Raw genomic sequence first — 20,428 nt, 5'->3', positions numbered from 1 at the left:
GGCTTGCCACGAAATTAGAATGTATAGGCTTGCCACGGTATTAGAATGTAGAGGCTTGCCACAGTATTAGAATGTAGAGGCTTGCCACGGTATTAGAATGTAGAGGCTTGCCACAGAATTAGAATGTAGAGGCTTGCCACGGTATTAGAATGTAGAGGCTTGCCACAGTATTAGAATGTATAGACAGTATTGGAATGTAGAGGCTTGCCACAGTATTGGAATGTAGAGGCTTGCCAAAGTATTAGAATGTAGAGGCTTGCCACGGTATTAGAATGTAGAGGCTTGCCACAGTATTAGAATGTATAGGCTTGCCACAGTATTGAATGTAGAGGCTTGCCACAGTATTGAATGTAGAGGCTTGCCACAGAATTAGAATGTAGAGGCTTGCCACGGTATTAGAATGAATAGAGGCTTGCCACGGTATTAGAATGTAGAGGCTTGCCACGGTATTAGAACGTAGATGCTTGCCACAGTATTAGAATATAGAGGTTTGCCACAGAATTAGAATGTATAGGCTTGCCACGGTATTAGAATGTAGAGGCTTGCCACGGTATTAGAATGTAGAGGCTTGCCACAGTATTAGAATGTAGAGGCTTGCCACAGAATTAGAATGTATAGGCTTGCCACAGTATTAGAATGTAGAGGCTTGCCACGGTATTAGAATGTAGAGGCTTGCCACAGAATTAGAATGTAGAGGCTTGCCACAGAATTAGAATGTAGAGGCTTGCCACGGTATTAGAATGTAGAGGCTTGCCAAAGAATTAGAATGTAGAGGATTGCCACAGAATTAGAATGTAGAGGATTGCCACAGAATTAGAATGTAGAGGATTGCCACAGAATTAGAATGTAGAGGTTTGCCACAGAATTAGAATGTAGAGGCTTGCCACGGTATTAGAATGTAGAGGCTTGCCACGGTATTAGAATGTAGAGGCTTGCCACAGTATTAGAATGTAGAGGTTTGCCACAGAATTAGAATGTAGAGGCTTGCCACGGTATTAGAATGTAGATGCTTGCCACGGTATTAGAATGTAAAGGCTTGCCACAGAATTAGAATGTAGAGGCTTGCCACAGAATTAGAATGTAGAGGCTTGCCACGGTATTAGAATGTAGAGGCTTGCCAAAGAATTAGAATGTAGAGGATTGCCACAGAATTAGAATGTAGAGGCTTGCCACAGAATTAGAATGTAGAGGATTGCCACAGAATTAGAATGTAGAGGCTTGCCACGGTATTAGAATGTAGAGACTTGCCACAGAATTAGAATGTAGAGGCTTGTCACGGTATTAGAATGTAGAGGATTGACACAGAATAAGAATGTAGAGGCTTGCCACAGAATTAGAATGTAGAAGCTTGTCCCGGTATTAGAATGTAGAGGCTTGCCACGGTATTAGAATGTAGAGGCTTGCCACAGTATTAGAATGTAGAGGCTTGCCACAGTATTAGAATGTAGAGGCTTGCCACGGTATTAGAATGTAGAGGCTTGCCACGGTATTAGAATGTAGAGGCTTGCCACAGTATTAGAATGTAGAGGCTTGCCACAGTATTAGAATGTAGAGGCTTGCCACAGTATTAGAATGTAGAGGCTTGCCACAGTATTAGAATGTAGAGGCTTGCCACAGAATTAGAATGTAGAGGCTTGCCACAGAATTAGAATGTAGAGGCTTGCCACGGTATTAGAATGTAGAGACTTGCCACAGAATTAGAATGTAGAGGCTTGTCACGGTATTAGAATGTAGAGGATTGACACAGAATAAGAATGTAGAGGCTTGCCACAGAATTAGAATGTAGAAGCTTGTCCCGGTATTAGAATGTAGAGGCTTGCCACGGTATTAGAATGTAGAGGCTTGCCACAGTATTAGAATGTAGAGGCTTGCCACAGTATTAGAATGTAGAGGCTTGCCACAGTATTGGAATGTAGAGGCTTGCCACAGATTAGAATGTAGAGGCTTGCCACGGTATTAGAATGTAGAGGCTTGCCACAGTATTAGAATGTAGAGGCTTGCCACAGATTAGAATTAGAATTAGAATGTAATGTAGAGGCTTGCCACAGAATTAGAATGTAGAGGCTTGCCACAGTATTAGAATGTAGAGGCTTGCCACAGAATTAGAATGTAGAGGCTTGCCACAGTATTAGAATGTAGAGGCTTGCCACAGTATTAGAATGTAGAGGCTTGCCACGGTATTAGAATGTAGAGGCTTGCCACAGGTATTAGAATGTAGAGGCTTGCCACAGTATTAGAATGTATGTTGCCAGGCTTGTATAGGCACAGTATTAAATGTAGAGAATGTAGAGGCTTGCCACAGTATTAATGTAGAGGCTTGCCACAGTATTAGAATGTAGAGGCTTGCCACGGTATTAGAATGTAGAGGCTTGCCACAGAATTAGAATGTAGAGGCTTGCCACAGGTATTAGAATGTAGAGGCTTGCCACAGTATTAGAATGTAGAGGCTTGCCACAGAATTAGAATGTAGAGGCTTGCCACAGTATTAGAATGTAGAGGATTGCCACAGAATGAATGTAGAGGCTTGCCACAGAATTAGAATGTAGAGGCTTGCCACAGGTATTAGAATGTAGAGGCTTGCCACGGTATTAGAATGTAGAGGCTTGCCACAGAATTAGAATGTAGAGGCTTGCCACAGTATTAGAATGTAGAGGTTTGCCACAGAATTAGAATGGCTTGCCACGGTATTAGAATGTAGAGGCTTGCCACAGTATTAGAATGTAGAGGCTTGCCACGGTATTAGAATGTAGAGGCTTGCCACAGAATTAGAATGTAGAGGCTTGCCACGGTATTAGAATGTAGAGGCTTGCCACAGTATTAGAATGTATAGGCTTGTCACAGTATTGGAATGTAGAGGCTTGCCACAGTATTAGAATGTAGACAGTATTGGAATGTAGAGGCTTGCCACAGTATTAGAATGTAGAACAGAATTAGAATGTAGAGGCTTGCCACAGAAATAGAATGTAGAGGCTTGTCACGGTATTAGAATGTAGAGGATTGACACAGAATAAGAATGTAGAGGCTTGCCACAGAATTAGAATGTAGAAGCTTGTCCCGGTATTAGAATGTAGAGGCTTGCCACGGTATTAGAATGTAGAGGCTTGCCACGTTATTAGAATGTAGAGGCTTGCCACAGTATTAGAATGTAGAGGTTTGCCACAGAATTAGAATGTATAGGCTTGCCACGGTATTAGAATGTAGAGGCTTGCCACAGTATTAGAATGTAGAGGCTTGCCACGGTATTAGAATGTAGAGGCTTGCCACAGAATTAGAATGTAGAGGCTTGCCACGGTATTAGAATGTAGAGGCTTGCCACAGTATTAGAATGTATAGGCTTGTCACAGTATTGGAATGTAGAGGCTTGCCACAGTATTAGAATGTAGAGGCTTGCCACAGTATTAGAATGTAGAGGCTTGCCACAGTATTAGAATGTAGAGGCTTGCCACAGAATTAGAATGTAGAGGCTTGCCACAGAATTAGAATGTAGAGGCTTGTCACGGTATTAGAATGTAGAGGATTGACACAGAATAAGAATGTAGAGGCTTGCCACAGAATTAGAATGTAGAAGCTTGTCCCGGTATTAGAATGTAGAGGCTTGCCACGGTATTAGAATGTAGAGGCTTGCCACGTTATTAGAATGTAGAGGCTTGCCACAGTATTAGAATGTAGAGGTTTGCCACAGAATTAGAATGTAGAGGCTTGCCACGGTATTAGAATGTAGAGGCTTGCCACAGTATTAGAATGTAGAGGCTTGCCACGGTATTAGAATGTAGAGGCTTGCCACAGAATTAGAATGTAGAGGCCACCACGGTATTAGAATGTAGAGGCTTGCCACAGTATTAGAATGTAGGCTTGCCACAGTATTAGAATGTAGAGGCTTGCCACAGTATTAGAATGTAGAGGCTTGCCACAGTATTAGAATGTAGAGGCTTGCCACAGTATTAGAATGTAGAGGCTTGTACAGTATTAGAATGTAGAGGCTTGCCACAGTATTGGAATGTAGAGGCTTGCCACAGTATTGGAATGTAGAGGCTTGCCACAGAATTAGAATGTAGAGGCTTGCCACAGTATTAGAATGTAGAGGCTTGCCACAGTATTAGAATGTAGAGGCTTGCCACGGTATTAGAATGTAGAGGCTTGCCACAGTATTAGAATGTAGAGGCTTGCCACAGTATTAGAATAGAGGTTTGCCACAGAATTAGAATGTAGAGGCTTGCCACGGTATTAGAATGTAGAGGCTTGCCACGGTATTAGAATGTAGAGGCTTGCCACAGTATTAGAATGTAGAGGCTTGCCACAGAATTAGAATGTAGAGGCTTGCCACAGTATTAGAATGTAGAGGCTTGCCACGGTATTAGAATGTAGAGAATGCTTGCCACAGTATTAGAATGTAGAGGCTTGCCACAGTATTAGAATGTAGAGGCTTGCCACAGAATTAGAATGTAGAGGCTTGCCACAGTATTAGAATGTAGAGGCTTGCCACAGTATTAGAATGTAGAGGCTTGCCACAGTATTAGAATGTAGAGGCTTGCCACAGATTAGAATGTAGAGGCTTGCCACAGTATTAGAATGTAGAGGCTTGCCACAGAATTAGAATGTAGAGGCTTGCCACGGTTTAGAATGTAGAGGCTTGCACAGAATTAGAATGTAGAACGGTTTGCCACAGAATTAGAATGTAGAGGCTTGCCACAGAATTAGAATGTAGAGGTTTGCCACAGAATTAGAATGTAGAGGATTGCCACAGAATTAGAATGTAGAGGCTTGCCACAGAATTAGAATGTAGAAGCTTGTCCCGGTATTAGAATGTAGAGGCTTGCCACGGTATTAGAATGTAGAGGCTTGCCACGTTATTAGAATGTAGAGGCTTGCCACAGTATTAGAATGTAGAGGCTTGCCACGGTATTAGAATGTAGAGGCTTGCCACAGTATTAGAATGTAGAGGCTTGCCACAGTATTAGAATGTAGAGGCTTGCCACGGTATTAGAATGTAGAGGCTTGCCACAGAATTAGAATGTAGAGGCTTGCCACGGTATTAGAATGTAGAGGCTTGCCACAGTATTAGAATGTAGAGGCTTGCACAGTATTAGAATGTAGAGGCTTGCCACAGTATTAGAATGTATAGAGCTTGCCACAGTATTGGAATGTAGAGGCTTGCCACAGTATTGGAATGTAGAGGCTTGCCACAGAATTAGAATGTAGAGACTTGCCACAGAATTAGAATGTAGAGGCTTGTCACGGTATTAGAATGTAGAGGATTGACACAGAATAAGAATGTAGAGGCTTGCCACAGAATTAGAATGTAGAAGCTTGTCCCAGTATTAGAATGTAGAGGCTTGCCACGGTATTAGAATGTAGAGGCTTGCCACGTTATTAGAATGTAGAGGCTTGCCACAGTATTAGAATGTAGAGGTTTGCCACAGAATTAGAATGTATAGGCTTGCCACGGTATTAGAATGTAGAGGCTTGCCACAGTATTAGAATGTAGAGGCTTGCCACAGTATTAGAATGTAGAGGCTTGCCACAGAATTAGAATGTAGAGGCTTGCCACAGAATTAGAATGTAGAGGCTTGCCACAGATTAGAATGTATAGGCTTGTCACAGTATTGGAATGTAGAGGCTTGCCACAGTATTAGAATGTAGAGGCTTGCCACAGTATTAGAATGTAGAGGCTTGCCACGGTATTAGAATGTAGAGGCTTGCCACAGAATTAGAATGTAGAGGCTTGCCACAGAATTAGAATGTAGAGGCTTGTCACGGTATTAGAATGTAGAGGATTGACACAGAATAAGAATGTAGAGGCTTGCCACAGAATTAGAATGTAGAATGGCTTTAGAATGTAGAGGCTTGCCACAGTATTAGAATGTATTAGGCTTGCCACAGTATTAGAATGTAGAGGCACAGTATTAGAATGTAGAGGCTTGCCACAGTATTAGAATGTAGAGGCTTGCCACGGTATTAGAATGTAGAGGCTTGCCACAGTATTAGAATGTAGAGGCTTGCCACAGTATTAGAATGTAGAGGCTTGCCACAGTATTAGAATGTAGAGGCTTGCCACAGAATTAGAATGTAGAGGCTTGCCACGGTTTAGAATGTAGAGGCTCGCCACGGTATTAGAATGTAGAGGCTCGCCACGGTATTAGAACGTAGATGCTTGCCACAGTATTAGAATATAGAGGTTTGCCACAGAATTAGAATGTATAGGCTTGCCACGGTATTAGAATGTAGAGGCTTGCCACAGAATTAGAATGTATAGGCTTGCCACGGTATTAGAATGTAGATGCTTGCCACGGTATTAGAATGTAAAGGCTTGCCACAGAATTAGAATTTAGAGGCTTGCCACAGAATTAGAATGTAGAGGCTTGCCACGGTATTAGAATGTAGAGGCTTGCCAAAGAATTAGAATGTAGAGGCTTGCCACAGAATGTAGAATGTTAGAATGGAGGCTTGCCACGGTATTAGAATGTAGAGGCTTGCCACAGAATTAGAATGTAGAGGCTTGTCACGGTATTAGAATGTAGAGGCTTGACACAGAATTAGAATGTAGAGGCTTGCCACAGAATTATTAGAATGTATTAGAATGTAGAGGCTTGCCACGGTATTAGAATGTAGAGGCTTGCCACGTTTTAGAATGTAGAGGCTTGCCACCGTATTAGAATGTAGAGGCTTGCCACCGGTATTAGAATGTAGAGGCTTGCCACAGAATTAGAATGTAGAGGCTTGCCACGGTATTAGAATGTAGAGGCTTGCCACAGTATTAGAATGTATAGGCTTGTCACAGAATATTGAATGTAGAGGCTTGCCACAGTATTAGAATGTAGAGGCTTGCCACAGTATTAGAATGTAGAGGCTTGCCACAGTATTGAATGTAGAGGCTTGCCACAGAATTAGAATGTAGAGGCTTGCCACAGAATTAGAATGTAGAGGCTTGTCACGGTATTAGAATGTAGAGGATTGCCACAGAATTAGAATGTAGAGGCTTGCCACAGAATTAGAATGTAGGCTTGCCACAGTATTAGAATGTAGAGGCTTGCCACGGTATTAGAATGTAGAGGCTTGCCACGGTTGCCATTAGAATGTAGAGGCTTGCCACAGTATTAGAATGTAGAGGTTTGCCACAGAATTAGAATGTATAGGCTTGCCACGGTATTAGAATGTAGAGGCTTGCCACAGTATTAGAATGTAGAGGCTTGCCACGGTATTAGAATGTAGAGGCTTGCCACAGAATTAGAATGTAGAGGCTTGCCACGGTATTAGAATGTAGAGGCTTGCCACAGTATTAGAATGTATAGGCTTGTCACAGTATTGGAATGTAGAGGCTTGCCACAGTATTAGAATGTAGAGGCTTGCCACAGTATTAGAATGTAGAGGCTTGCCACGGTATTAGAATGTAGAGGCTTGCCACAGAAATAGAATGTAGAGGCTTGTCACGGTATTAGAATGTAGAGGATTGACACAGAATAAGAATGTAGAGGCTTGCCACAGAATTAGAATGTAGAAGCTTGTCCCGGTATTAGAATGTAGAGGCTTGCCACGGTATTAGAATGTAGAGGCTTGCCACGTTATTAGAATGTAGAGGCTTGCCACAGTATTAGAATGTAGAGGTTTGCCACAGAATTAGAATGTATAGGCTTGCCACGGTATTAGAATGTAGAGGCTTGCCACAGTATTAGAATGTAGAGGCTTGCCACGGTATTAGAATGTAGAGGCTTGCCACAGAATTAGAATGTAGAGGCTTGCCACGGTATTAGAATGTAGAGGCTTGCCACAGTATTAGAATGTATAGGCTTGTCACAGTATTGGAATGTAGAGGCTTGCCACAGTATTGGAATGTAGAGGCTTGCCAAAGTATTAGAATGTAGAGGCTTGCCAGAGGCTTGTAGAATGTAGAGGCTTGCCACAGTATTAGAATGTATAGGCTTGCCACAGTATTGGAATGTAGAGGCTTGCCACAGTATTAGAATGTAGAGGCTTGCCACAGAATTAGAATGTAGAGGCTTGCCACAGTATTAGAATGTAGAGGCTTGCCACGGTATTAGAATGTAGAGGCTTAGAATGTACGGTATTAGAACGTAGATGCTTGCCACAGTATTAGAATATAGAGGTTTGCCACAGAATTAGAATGTATAGGCTTGCCACGGTATTAGAATGTAGAGGCTTGCCACGGTATTAGAATGTAGAGGCTTGCCACAGTATTAGAATGTAGAGGTTTGCCACAGAATTAGAATGTATAGGCTTGCCACGGTATTAGAATGTAGATGCTTGCCACGGTATTAGAATGTAAAGGCTTGCCACAGAATTAGAATGTAGAGGCTTGCCACAGAATTAGAATGTAGAGGCTTGCCACGGTATTAGAATGTAGAGGCTTGCCACAGAATTAGAATGTAGAGGCTTGCCACAGAATTAGAATGTAGAGGATTGCCACAGAATTAGAATGTAGAGGTTTGCCAAAGAATTAGAATGTAGAGGATTGCCACAGAATTAGAATGTAGAGGCTTGCCACAGAATTAGAATGTAGAGGATTGCCACAGAATTAGAATGTAGAGGCTTGCCACAGTATTAGAATGTAGAGACTTGCCACAGAATTAGAATGTAGAGGCTTGTCACGGTATTAGAATGTAGAGGCTTGACACAGAATAAGAATGTAGAGGCTTGCCACAGAATTAGAATGTAGAAGCTTGTCCCGGTATTAGAATGTAGAGGCTTGCCACGGTATTAGAATGTAGAGGCTTGCCACAGTATTAGAATGTAGAGGTTTGCCACAGAATTAGAATGTATAGGCTTGCCACAGTATTGGAATGTAGAGGCTTGCCACAGTATTAGAATGTAGAGGCTTGCCACAGTATTAGAATGTAGAGGCTTGCCAATGTAGAGGTATTAGAATGTAGAGGCTTGCCACAGTATTAGAATGTAGAGGCTTGCCACAGTATTAGAATGTAGAGGCTTGCCACAGTATTAGAATGTAGAGGCTTGCCACAGTATTAGAATGTAGAGGCTTGCCACAGTATTAGAATGTAGAGGCTTGCCACAGTATTAGAATGTAGAGGCTTGCCACGGTATTAGAATGTAGAGGCTTGCCACGGTATTAGAATGTAGAGGCTTGCCACAGTATTAGAATGTAGAGGCTTGCCACAGTATTAGAATGTAGAGGCTTGCCACGGTATTAGAATGTAGAGGCTTGCCACGGTATTAGAATGTAGAGGCTTGCCACAGTATTAGAATGTAGAGGCTTGCCACAGAATTAGAATGTAGAGGCTTGCCACGGTATTAGAATGTAGAGGCTTGACAGAATAGAATGTAGAGGCTTGCCACAGTATTAGAATGTAGAGGCTTGCCACAGAATTAGAATGTAGAGGCTTGCCACAGAATTAGAATGTAGAGGCTTGCCACAGAATTAGAATGTAGAGGTTTGCCACAGAATTAGAATGTATAGGCTTGCCACGGTATTAGAATGTAGAGGCTTGCCACAGAATTAGAATGTAGAGGATTGCCACAGAATTAGAATGTAGAGGTTTGCCACAGAATTAGAATGTAGAGGATTGCCACAGAATTAGAATGTAGAGGCTTGCCACAGTATTAGAATGTAGAGGGTTGCCACAGAATTAGAATGTAGAGGCTTGCCACAGTATTAGAATGTAGAGGCTTGCCACAGTATTAGAATGTAGAGGCTTGCCACAGAATTAGAATGTAGAAGCTTGTCCCGGTATTAGAATGTAGAGGCTTGCCACGGTATTAGAATGTAGAGGCTTGCCACAGTATTAGAATGTAGAGGTTTGCCACAGAATTAGAATGTAGAGGCTTGCCACGGTATTAGAATGTAGAGGCTTGCCACAGTATTAGAATGTAGAGGCTTGCCACAGTATTAGAATGTAGAGGCTTGCCACAGTATTAGAATGTAGAGGCTTGCCACAGTATTAGAATGTAGAGGCTTGCCACAGAATTAGAATGTAGAGGCTTGCCACAGTATTAGAATGTAGAGGCTTGCCACAGAATTAGAATGTAGAGGCTTGCCACAGAATTAGAATGTAGAGGCTTGCCACAGTATTAGAATGTAGAGGCTTGCCACAGAATTAGAATGTAGAGGCTTGCCACGGTATTAGAATGTAGAGGCTTGCCACAGTATTAAATGTAGAGGCTTGCCACAGAATTAGAATGTAGAGGCTTGTCCACAGTATTAGAATGTAGAGGCTTGCCACGGTATTAGAATGTAGAGGCTTGCCACGGTATTAGAATGTAGAGGCTTGCCACAGTATTAGAATGTAGAGGCTTGCCACAGAATTAGAAATGTAGAGGCTTGCCACAGGTATTAGAATGTAGAGGCTTGCCACAGTATTAGAATGTAGAGGCTTGCCACAGGTATTAGAATGTAGAGGCTTGCCACGGTATTAGAATGTAGAGGCTTGCCACAGTATTAGAATGTAGAGGTTTGCCACAGAATTAGAATGTATAGGCTTGCCACGGTATTAGAATGTAGAGGCTTGCCACAGAATTAGAATGTAGAGGCTTGCCACGGTATTAGAATGTAGAGGCTTGCCACGGTATTAGAATGTAGAGGCTTGCCACAGAATTAGAATTTAGAGGCTTGCCACAGAATTAGAATGTAGAGGATTGCCACAGAATTAGAATGTAGAGGATTGCCACAGAATTAGAATGTAGAGGATTGCCACAGAATTAGAATGTAGAGGCTTGCCACGGTATTAGAATGTAGAGACTTGCCACAGAATTAGAATGTAGAGGCTTGTCACGGTATTAGAATGTAGAGGATTGACACAGAATAAGAATGTAGAGGCTTGCCACAGAATTAGAATGTAGAAGCTTGTCCCGGTATTAGAATGTAGAGGCTTGCCACGGTATTAGAATGTAGAGGCTTGCCACGTTATTAGAATGTAGAGGCTTGCCACAGTATTAGAATGTAGAGGTTTGCCACAGAATTAGAATGTATAGGCTTGCCACGGTATTAGAATGTAGAGGCTTGCCACAGTATTAGAATGTAGAGGCTTGCCACGGTATTAGAATGTAGAGGCTTGCCACAGAATTAGAATGTAGAGGCTTGCCACGGTATTAGAATGTAGAGGCTTGCCACAGTATTAGAATGTATAGGCTTGTCACAGTATTGGAATGTAGAGGCTTGCCACAGTATTAGAATGTATAGGCTTGCCACAGTATTGGAATGTAGAGGCTTGCCACAGTATTGGAATGTAGAGGCTTGCCACAGAATTAGAATGTAGAGACTTGCCACAGAATTAGAATGTAGAGGCTTGTCACGGTATTAGAATGTAGAGGATTGACACAGAATAAGAATGTAGAGGCTTGCCACAGAATTAGAATGTAGAAGCTTGTCCCAGTATTAGAATGTAGAGGCTTGCCACGGTATTAGAATGTAGAGGCTTGCCACAGAATTAGAATGTAGAGGCTTGTCACGGTATTAGAATGTAGAGGCTTGCCACGGTATTAGAATGTAGAGGCTTGCCACAGAATTAGAATGTAGAGGCTTGCCACAGTATTAGAATGTAGAGGCTTGCCACAGAATTAGAATGTAGAGGCTTGCCACAGTATTAGAATGTAGAGGCTTGCCACAGTATTAGAATGTAGAGGCTTGCCACGGTATTAGAATGTAGAGGCTTGTAGAGGCCACGGTATTAGAATGTAGAGGCTTGCCACAGTATTAGAATGTAGAGGCTTGTCACAGTATTGGAATGTAGAGGCTTGCCACAGAATTAGAATGTAGGCTTGCCACAGTATTAGAATGTAGAGGCTTGCCACAGTATTAGAATGAATGTAGAATGTAGAGGCTTGCCACAGAATTAGAATGTAGAGGCTTGCCACAGAATGTAGAATTAGAATGTAGACAGAATTAGAATGTAGAGGCTTGCCACAGAATTAGAATGTAGAGGCTTGCCACAGTATTAGAATGTAGGCTTGCCACGGTATTAGAATGTAGAGGCTTGCCACAGTATTAGAATGTAGAGGCTTGCCACGGTATTAGAATGTAGAGGCTTGCCACAGTATTAGAATGTAGAGGCTTGCCACAGTATTAGAATGTAGAGGCTTGCCACAGTATTAGAATGTATAGGCTTGTGTAGAGGCAATTGGAATGTAGAGGCTTGCCACAGTATTGAATGTAGAGGCTTGCCAAAGTATTAGAATGTAGAGGCTTGCCACGGTATTAGAATGTAGAGGCTTGCCACAGTATTAGAATGTATAGGCTTGCCACAGTATTGGAATGTAGAGGTTGCCACAGTATTGGAATGTAGAGGCTTGCCACAGAATTAGAATGTAGAGGCTTGCCACGGTATTAGAATGTAGAGGCTCGCCACGGTATTAGAATGTAGAGGCTCGCCACGGTATTAGAATGTAGATGCTTGCCACAGTATTAGAATATAGAGGTTTGCCACAGAATTAGAATGTATAGGCTTGCCACGGTATTAGAATGTAGAGGCTTGCCACGGTATTAGAATGTAGAGGCTTGCCACAGTATTAGAATGTAGAGGCTTGCCACAGAATTAGAATGTAGAGGCTTGCCACGGTATTAGAATGTAGATGCTTGCCACGGTATTAGAATGTAAAGGCTTGCCACAGAATTAGAATGTAGAGGCTTGCCACAGAATTAGAATGTAGAGGCTTGCCACGGTATTAGAATGTAGAGGCTTGCCAAAGAATTAGAATGTAGAGGATTGCCACAGAATTAGAATGTAGAGGCTTGCCACAGAATTAGAATGTAGAGGCTTGCCACAGAATTAGAATGTAGAGGCTTGCCACGGTATTAGAATGTAGAGGCTTGCCACAGTATTAGAATGTAGAGGCTTGCCACAGTATTAGAATGTAGAGGCTTGCCACAGAATTAGAATGTAGAGGCTTGCCACGGTATTAGAATGTAGAGGCTTGCCACAGTATTAGAATGTAGAGGCTTGCCACAGTATTAGAATGTAGAGGCTTGCCACAGTATTAGAATGTAGAGGCTTGCCACAGTATTAGAATGTAGAGGCTTGCCACAGGTAGAATGTAGAAGAATGTAGAGGCTTGCCACAGTATTAGAATGTAGAATGTAGAGGCTTGAATGTAGAGGCTTGCAGTATTAGAATGTAGAGGCTTGCCACAGTATTAGAATGTAGAGGCTTGCCACAGTATTAGAATGTAGAGGCTTGCCACAGTATTAGAATGTAGAGGCTTGCCACAGTATTAGAATGTAGAGGCTTGCCACAGTATTAGAATGTAGAGGCTTGCCACAGTATTGGAATGTAGAATGTAGAGGCTTGCCACAGAATTAGAATGTAGAGGCTTGCCACAGTATTAGAATGTAGAGGCTTGCCACGGTATTAGAATGTAGAGGCTTGCCACGGTATTAGAATGTAGATGGCTTGCCACAGTATTAGAATGTAGAGGTTTGCCACAGAATTAGAATGTAGAGGCTTGCCACGGTTAGAATGTAGAATGGAGAGGCTTGCCACATTAGAATGTAGAGGCTTGCCACGGTATTAGAATGTAGAGGCTTGCCACAGTATTAGAATGTAGAGGCTTGCCACAGTATTAGAATGTAGAGGCTTGCCACAGTATTAGAATGTATAGGCTTGCCACGGTATTAGAATGTAGAGGCTTGCCACAGTATTAGAATGTAAGGCTTGCCACAGAATTAGAATGTAGAGGCTTGCCACAGTATTAGAATGTAGAGGCTTGCCACGGTATTAGAATGTAGAGGCTTGCCACAGAATTAGAATGTAGAGAATTGCCACAGAATTAGAATGTAGAGGCTTGCCACAGAATTAGAATGTAGAGGCTTGCCACAGAATTAGAATGTATAGGCTTGCCACGGTATTAGAATGTAGAGGCTTGCCACAGTATTAGAATGTAGAGGCTTGCCACAGAATGTATTGGATTAGAATGTAGAGGCTTGCCAAAGTATTAGAATGTAGAGGCTTGCCACGGTATTAGAATGTAGAGGCTTGCCACAGTATTAGAATGTAGAGGCTTGCCACAGTATTAGAATGTAGAGGCTTGCCACAGTATTAGAATGTAGAGGCTTGCCACAGAATTAGAATGTAGAGGCTTGCCACGGTATTAGAATGTAGAGGCTTGCCACGGTATTAGAATGTAGAGGCTTGCACGGTATTAGAATGTAGAGGCTTGCCACAGATTAGAATATAGAGGTTTGCCACAGAATTAGAATGTAGAATTAGAATAGAGGCTTGCCAGGCTTGCCACAGTATTAGAATGTAGAGGCTTGCCACAGTATTAGAATGTAGAGGCTTGCCACAGAATTAGAATGTAGAGGCTTGCCACGGTATTAGAATGTAGAGGCTTGCCACAGTATTAGAATGTAGAGGATTGCTTGCCACAGAATTAGAATGTAGAGGCTTGCCACAGAATTAGAATGTAGAGGCTTGCCACAGAGAATGTATTAGAATTAGAATGTAGAGGCTTGCCACATGTATTGCCACAGAATTAGAATGTAGAGGCTTGCCACAGTATTAGAATGTAGAGGCTTGCCACAGTATTAGAATGTAGAGGCTTGCCACAGAATTAGAATGTAGAGGCTTGCCACAGAATTAGAATGTAGAGGCTTGCCACGGTATTAGAATTAGAATGTAGAATGTTGGCTTGCCACAGAATTAGAATGTAGAGGCTTGCCACAGAATTAGAATGTAGAGGCTTGCCACGGTATTAGAATGTAGAGGCTTGCCACAGGTATTAGAATGTAGAGGCTTGCCACATTAGAATGTATTGCCAGAATGTAGAGGCTTGCCACAGTATTGGAATGTAGAGGCTTGCCACAGTATTGGAATGTAGAGGCTTGCCATATTAGAATGTAGAGGCTTGCCAGGAATGTAGAGGCTTGCCACGGTATTAGAATGTAGAGGCTTGCCACAGTATTAGAATGTATTTGCCACAGTATTGAATGTAGAGGCTTGCCACAGTATTGGAATGTAGAGGCTTGCCACAGTATTAGAATGTAGAGGCTTGCCACGGTATTAGAATGTAGAGGCTTGCCACGGTATTAGAATGTAGAGGCTTGCCACGGTATTAGAATGTAGATGCTTGCCACAGTATTAGAATGTAGAGGTTTGCCACAGAATTAGAATGTAGAGGCTTGCCACAGTATTAGAATGTAGAGGCTTGCCACAGTATTAGAATGTAGAGGCTTGCCACAGTATTAGAATGTAGAGGCTTGCCACAGAATTAGAATGTAGAGGCTTGCCACGGTATTAGAATGTAGAGGCTTGCCACAGTATTAGAATGTAGAGGCTTGGCTTTGCCACAGAATTAGAATGTAGAGGCTTGCCACAGAATTAGAATGTAGAGGCCACAGAATTGAATGTAGAGGCTTGTCACGGTATTAGAATGTAGAGGCTTGCCACAGAATTAGAATGTAGAGGCTTGCCACGGTATTAGAATGTAGAGGCTTGCCACAGTATTAGAATGTAGAGGCTTGCCACAGTATTAGAATGTAGAGGCTTGCCACAGATTAGAATGTAGAATGTGTATAGGCTTGCCACAGTATTAGAATGTAGAGGCTTGCCACAGTATTAGAATGTAGAGGCTTGCCACGGTATTAGAATGTAGATATTACAGAATGAATAGAGGCTTGCCACGGTATTAGAATGTAGAGGCTTGCCACAGTATTAGAATGTAGAGGCTTGCCACAGTATTAGAATGTAGAGGCTTGCCACAGTATTAGAATGTAGAGGCTTGCCACAGTATTAGAATGTAGAGGCTTGCCACAGTATTAGAATGTAGAGGCTTGCCAAGTATTAGAATGAATAGAGGCTTGCCACGGTATTAGAATGTAGAGGCTTGCCACAGAATTAGAATGTAGAGGCTTGCCACAGAATTTGCCAGAAATGTAGAGGCTTGCCACAGAATTAGAATGTAGAGGCTTGCCATTGCCATGTAGTATTAGAATGTAGAGGCTTGCCAAAGTATTAGAATGTAGAGGCTTGCCACAGTATTAGAATGTAGAGGCTTGCCACGTATTAGAATGTAGAGACAGTTTAGAATGTAGAGGCTTGCCACAGTATTAGAATGTAGAGGCTTGCCACAGAATTAGAATGTAGAGGCTTGCCACAGTATTAGAATGTAGAGGCTTGCCACGGTATTAGAATGTAGAGGCTTGCCACGGTATTAGAATGTAGAGGCTTGCCACATTAGAATGTAGAGGCTTGCCACAGAATTAGAATGTAGAGGTTTGCCACATTAGAATTTGCCACGGTATTAGAATGTAGAGGCTGTATATTAGAATGTATAGGCTTGCCACAGTATTAGAATGTAGAGGCTTGCCACAGTATTAGAATGTAGAGGCTTGCCACAGTATTAGAATGTAGAGGCTTGCCACAGTATTAGAATGTAGAGGCTTGCCACGGTATTAGAATGTAGAGGCTTGCCACAGAATTAGAATGTAGAGGCTTGCCACAGTATTAGAATGTAGAACAGTATTAGAATGTAGAGGCTTGCCACAGTATTAGAATGTAGAGGCTTGCCACAGTATTAGAATGTAGAGGCTTGCCACAGTATTAGAATGTAATGTTGCCACAGATTAGAATGTAGAGGCTTGCCACAGTATTAGAATGTAGAGGCTTGCCACAGTATTAGAATGTAGAGGATTGACACAGATTAGAATGTAGAGGCTTGCCACAGTATTAGAATGTAGAGGCTTGCCACGGTATTAGAATGTAGAGGCTTGCCACGAATATTAGAATGTAGAGGCTTGCCACAGTATTAGAATGTAGAGGCTTGCCACAGTATTAGAATGTAGAGGCTTGCCACAGAATTAGAATGTATTTGCCACAGTATTGGAATGCTTGCCACATTGGAGGCTTGGCTTGCCACAGTATTAGAATGTAGAGGCTTGCCACGGTATTAGAATGTAGAGGCTTGCCACAGTATTAGAATGTAGAGGCTTGCCACAGTATTAGAATGTAGAGGCTTGCCACAGTATTAGAATGTAGAGGCTTGCCACAGTATTAGAATGTAGAGGCTTGCCACAGTATTAGAATGTAGATTAGAATGTAGAGGCTTGCCACAGTATTAGAATGTAGAGGCTTGCCACAGAATTAGAATGTAGAGACTTGCCACAGAATTAGAATGTAGAGATTTGTCTTGCCACAGGTATTAGAATGTAGAGGATTGCCACAGAATTAGAATGTAGAGGCTTGCCACAGAATTAGAATGTAGAGCTTGTCCCGGTATTAGAATGTAGAGGCTTGCCACGGTATTAGAATGTAGAGGCTTGCCACGTTATTAGAATGTAGAGGCTTGCCACAGAATTAGAATGTAGAGGTTTGCCACAGAATTAGAATGTATAGGCTTGCCACGGTATTAGAATGTAGAGGCTTTGCCACAGTATTAGAATGTAGAGGCTTGCCACAGTATTAGAATGTAGAGGCTTGCCACAGTATTAGAATGTAGAGGCTTGCCACGGTATTAGAATGTAGAGGCTTGCCACAGTATTAGAATGTAGAGGCTTGCCACAGTATTGGAATGTAGAGGCTTGCCACAGAATTAGAATGTAGAGGCTTGCCACGGTATTAGAATGTAGAGGCTTGCCAATTAGAATGTAGAGGCTTGCCACAGTATTAGAATGTAGAGGCTTGCCACGGTATTAGAATGTAGAGCTTGCCACAGAATTAGAATGTAGAGGCTTGCCACGGTATTAGAATGTAGAGGCTTGCCACAGTATTAGAATGTAGAGGCTTGCCACAGTATTAGAATGTAGAGGTTTGCCACAGAATTAGAATGTAGAGGCTTGCCACAGTATTAGAATGTAGAGGCTTGCCACGGTATTAGAATGTAGAGGCTTGCCACAGTATTAGAATGTAGAGGCTTGCCACAGGTATTAGAATGTAGAGGCTTGCCACAGATTAGAATGTAGAGGCTTGCCACGGTATTAGAATGTAGAGGCTTGCCACAGTATTAGAATGTAGAGGCTTGCCACAGTATTAGAATGTAGAGGCTTGCCACAGAATTAGAATGTAGAGGCTTGCCACAGTATTAGAATGTAGAGGCTTGCCACAGATTAGAATGTAGAGGCTTGCCACAGAATTAGAATGTAGAGGCTTGCCACAGTATTAGAATGTAGAGGCTTGCCACAGTATTAGAATGTAGAGGCTTGCCACAGTATTAGAATGTAGAGGCTTGCCACAGTATTAGAATGTAGAGGCTTGCCACGGTATTAGAATGTAGAGGCTTGCCACAGAATTAGAATGTAGAGGCTTGCCACAGAATTAGAATGTAGAGGCTTGAATCCCGGTATTAGAATGTAGAGGCTTGCCACGGTATTAGAATGTAGAGGCTTGCCACGTATTAGAATGTAGAGGCTTGCCACAGTATTAGAATGTAGAGGCTTGCCACAGAATTAGAATGTATAGGCTTGCCACAGATTAGAATGTAGAGGCTTGCCACAGTATTAGAATGTAGAGGCTTGCCACAGTATTAGAATGTAGAGGCTTGCCACAATGTATTAGAATGTAGAATGCTTGCCACAGAATTAGAATGTAGAGGCTTGCCACAGAATTAGAATGTAGAGGCTTGCCACAGTATTAGAATGTAGAGGCTTGCCACAGAATTAGAATGTAGAGGCTTGCCACAGTATTAGAATGTAGAGGCTTGCCACAGTATTAGAATGTAGAGGCTTGCCACGGTATTAGAATGTAGAGGCTTGCCACGGTATTAGAATGTAGAGGCTTGCCACAGTATTAGAATGTAGAGGCTTGCCACAGTATTAGAATGTAGAGGCTTGCCACAGTATTAGAATGTAGAGGCTTGCCACAGTATTAGAATGTAGAATGCTTGCCACAGTATTAGAATGTAGAGGCTTGCCACAGTATTAGAATGTAGAGGCTTGCCACAGGTATTAGAATGTAGAGGCTTGCCAAGTAGAATGTAGAGGCTTGCCACAGTAAGAATTAGAATGAATGTAGAGGCTTGCCACGGTATTAGAATGTAGAGGCTTGCCACAGTATTAGAATGTAGAGGCTTGCCACGGTATTAGAATGTAGAGGCTTGCCACAGTATTAGAATGTAGAGGCTTGCCACAGTATTAGAATGTAGAGGCTTGCCACAGTATTAGAATGTAGAATGTATTAGAATGTAGATTTGCCACAGTATTAGAATGTAGAGGCTTGCCACGGTATTAGAATGTAGAGGCTTGCCACAGAATTAGAATGTAGAGGCTTGCCACAGTAGAATGTAGAGGCTTGTCAATTAGAATGTAGAGGATTGAATGTACAGAATTAGAATGTAGAGGCTTGCCACAGAATGTAGAAGCTTGTCCCGGTATTAGAATGTAGAGGCTTGCCACGGTATTAGAATGTATTAGAATGGCTTGCCACAGTATTAGAATGTAGAGGCTTGCCACAGAATTAGAATGTAGAGGCTTGCCACAGAATTAGAATGTAGAGGCTTGCCACGGTATTAGAATGTAGAGGCTTGCCACAGTATTAGAATGTAATGTAGAGGCTTGCCACAGTATTAGAATGTAGAGGCTTGCCACGGTATTAGAATGTAGAGGCTTGCCACAGTATTAGAATGTATAGGCTTGCCACAGGAATGTAGAGGCTTGCCACAGTATTGGAATGTAGAGGCTTGCCACAGAATTAGAATGTAGAGGCTTGCCACGGTATTAGAATGTAGAGGCTTGCCACGGTATTAGAATGTAGAGGCTAGAGACTTGCCACAGAAAGAATGTGTAGAGAATGTAGAGGCTTGCCACGGTATTAGAATGTAGAATGTTGCCACAGAATATTAGAATGTAGAGGCTTGCCACAGAATTAGAATGTAGAGGCTTGCCACAGTATTAGAATGTAGAGGCTTGCCACAGTATTAGAATGTAGAGGCTTGCCACAGTATTAGAATGTAGAGGCTTGCCACAGAAATGTAGAGGCTTGCCACAGTATTAGAATGTAGAGGCTTGCCACAGTATTAGAATGTAGAGGCTTGCCACAGTATTAGAATGTAGAGGCTTGCCACGGTATTAGAATGTAGAGGCTTGCCAAGAATGTAGAGGCTTGCCACGGTATTAGAATGTAGAGGCTTGCCACAGTATTAGAATGTAGAGGTTTGCCACAGAATTAGAATGTAGAGGCTTGCCACGGTATTAGAATGTAGAGGCTTGCCACAGTATTAGAATGTAGAGGCTTGCCACGGAATTAGAATGTAGAGGCTTGCCACGGTATTAGAATGTAGAGGCTTGCCACAGTATTAGAATGTAGAGGCTTGCCACAGTATTAGAATGTAGAGGCTTGCCACAGAATTAGAATGTAGAGGCTTGCCACAGAATTAGAATGTAGAGGCTTGCCACGGTATTAGAATGTAGAGGCTTGCCACAGTATTAGAATGTAGAGGCTTGCCACAGAATTAGAATGTAGAGGATTGCCACAGAATTAGAATGTAGAGGCTTGCCACAGAATTAGAATGTATAGGCTTGCCACGGTATTAGAAT

This window comes from Oncorhynchus nerka, linkage group LG10, assembly GCF_034236695.1.
Source record: "Oncorhynchus nerka isolate Pitt River linkage group LG10, Oner_Uvic_2.0, whole genome shotgun sequence".
Classification (NCBI taxonomy): Eukaryota; Metazoa; Chordata; class Actinopteri; order Salmoniformes; family Salmonidae; genus Oncorhynchus; species Oncorhynchus nerka.
The sequence above is the reverse complement of the archived record's forward strand: the minus strand, read 5'-3'. Positions refer to the sequence as shown.